Raw genomic sequence first — 2,788 nt, 5'->3', positions numbered from 1 at the left:
TATTAAAAAAGCTCCTTTAAAGCCTGTGCCCCAGAAGGTCCATTTATGTTGAGCTGTGAAAGTGCTTTACAGTAAAAACCTTGTGTAAATGGTTAAAAGCAATGATCCAGGGACCAAAGGTGATTCAGGAGCCTAGAACCAATATTTGTGTGCTCGGTGCAGTCGGATGTTGAAATTTGTTCCCCGTGTTTGAAAAAGTCCCACTGTATGCTGTTCCTTTTATTTACAATAAGAATCTAGGAACCTCTAGGAGACATCAACTGCAAAGTGACATGACTGAGAGCCTCTTGAGTCCTGCAGATACAGGGTACCTCATAATTTTAATTAATAGCAAACATGGTTTACATAAAATACATTTTTCCAAGAAAGTTTATAATAATACGATCTATAGTTGAAATCTGAGCCTAAATATAAATCCTCTGTAAAACGTCTTCTCTAGTTGTCCTGCATATGTATTCGCTAATGAAGCTGTGTGTTCTGAGCCTGGATCTCTACATTTCTGTATGAACCAGCTTAGAGGGCTAAAGACAGCTTGTGTTTAAATTGAGTGTAAGGTAATTTATGCTTCTAAAGTCATGGTCAGTATTATTGTACTGTGCTGTACTGTGTCACATTATTTTATAGCGTTTTTATTGCGTTATTAAACACGGTGTTACTGTAGTTTACTGAGTCCCATGTCACATGGTCTGTGATTGAAACCTGTAAAACCGGTTTAATTCGTCACAGCCAGCACTCTTCAGGTGTGAGGGTCTTCTGCTCAGAATGAAACGCTAAAATGTTTGTGTATATTCTAATGGTAGTGGGTGCGGGGTGTGTGGGAACAGGTTTGGTTGAAATCGCATTGGAGATCTATGTTCTTCACACCTGAAACATTTTCTCTGAAAGCATTTTCTTCACAGTTTAACCGATCTTGTTACAGCATGTTACAGTTTACTATTATTAACCATATTAATTTTAAGTGCTTAATGTAAAATCTTGTAAAAATATATTTTCATTGTTCAAATATACATTAAGTCTTAAATATAATTCAAAATATTTTGCTAACAATGTTAACTGTTTATGAATAATAAAATGTATTAACTAAGGAGTAGGATGGCACAGTTGTTAGTATGTTTTTTGTTTTGTTTCATTTTCATAAATACAACAGTAGTACCTGATGTCTCAGTGGCTTTCAAAATTAAATTATGCATCCAAACCTGTGAACTAGAAAGATAACTAAGATATCCATCCATTATATTCCATAATATCCACGAAATATATGGCGCTGAAATACAGTATGTGTGACGCATAAAAGACACCAAGGGATAGGGTGAGCTCCCATCACAAAAAAAAAAAACTGCGAACCTGCACTACAGCGACCATAGTACAGTATGGAGACCAAGGCGTTTTACGGGAAGAGACGGGGTGCTTCTGCCGCCCCAGCTTCCAAAGAGCGAAGGGTAAGCAAATACAGCAGACTTCATCTGAAATACGCGATTACAGCGCATATTACAAGGTATTATTGCCGTTTTGAATTTTAAATTCAATTATAATTATTTCTTCGTAGCCTGTTCTTCAAGAAAACACCGCATGGGCGAAACGATCTACCACCAGGACAGTAAAAAAGAAAGCGGTAAGACGGAAAAAAAGAAAAGTTTATTTTGACTTCTGTTCCGCGACTGATGAATACTACTGTGTGACTTTATTTCTTACATGAATTATGTTTTTTTTTGCCACAGGCCGTGGGTCTCTGCTCTCGGCCACTGGCCAGGGTGCCAACCTGTAGAAGCAGCACCTGTATGGAGACATTTCGGCAGCAGCGGGAGCATTACGATGCATTACTGGGGAGGATTGGGAGGCTAGAGTTCCAGCAGTCAAACAGTTGAGCAGCTGTCTCCCGAAAAGTGCCTCTCCCCGCCGCGCAGGCTGCAATGCCTGGCGGAAGCTCTGCCCCCCGCAGAGCACACACCGCCTCAGGACACTCCATCCCGGCCTCTCAGTTCACCACCGCGCAGGAATCTGTTGATGCTGTCCCCGCCGGCTATCTCCCCCCAGGAAGCACAGCGGAATTCACAGATGCCAGTGGGACGAATAATTCTCCCAGATGTCCAACTGCTACCCATCACCCAGGAGATGGAGGGGGGGTTGTACTTGTAGTGCATCGGCATAGACGGGAAAGCAAGAGCCGACCGCTACGCCGCCCTCGTGTTTCGAAATCTTGTGACTTTTGAAATTTACTGGGGGTGGACCACGTCTGTAAATTTCGATGGGTCCAGAGGCAAAAGTGCCTTGCCTTGCAATCTCTGGGAAACCATTAGTACGATGGTGAATCGGAGATTCTCAACCCTTGCTGCGTACGACTGGAAAAGAATTCGTGATCGGATCAACGAAATGCTTCGTAGGAGGAGGCGGTCTTTTCCTCTTGTCTAACAGTCTGTCCACAAACAAAACATTCCTGTTAGACAAGAGGAATTGAAAAAAAAACAATTTTGTCAATGAAAACCGGTGTGTGTGTCTCTCCCTGCTGGATGTCCCTCTCACAAACTGCTGAATGAATAAAATAATTTTATTGAAAACGAGTTTGCGATTGTCTGGTCTTTAAATTCTTGATATACGTGATTCCATATTATATTCCCTTTTAATCAAATTCTAAAAGTATGCTTGTTGACTCCGGTATCGCGTTAGTTAAAGACTTCGATGCTTAAAATGTTTAGGGAGAAATGGAATACTGGTGTGTATGTTTTCTTTAAAGTACCGAGACCAGCCATATACTGTATGTTTAAGTTCCAAAATTAATATCGTTTATGGG

The 2,788-nt window shown here is 41.0% G+C and overlaps 1 long non-coding RNA gene across 1 annotated transcript; it reads left to right on the top strand.

Moving 5' to 3' along the window:
- The first annotated feature begins 1,226 nt into the window (after positions 1–1,226).
- LOC148647004 (uncharacterized) lies at positions 1,227–2,558 on the top strand. Its single transcript, XR_015927713.1, has 3 exons — positions 1,227–1,439; positions 1,547–1,612; positions 1,719–2,558. It is a non-coding gene; the product is annotated as an uncharacterized LOC148647004 (long non-coding RNA).
- Positions 2,559–2,788: the final 230 nt, after the last annotated feature.

Source organism: Lepisosteus platostomus, chromosome 16 (assembly GCF_059453375.1).
Source record: "Lepisosteus platostomus isolate fLepPlt1 chromosome 16, fLepPlt1.hap1, whole genome shotgun sequence".
Lineage (NCBI taxonomy): Eukaryota > Metazoa > Chordata > Actinopteri > Semionotiformes > Lepisosteidae > Lepisosteus > Lepisosteus platostomus.
The sequence above is the reverse complement of the archived record's forward strand: the minus strand, read 5'-3'. Positions and strand labels throughout refer to the sequence as shown.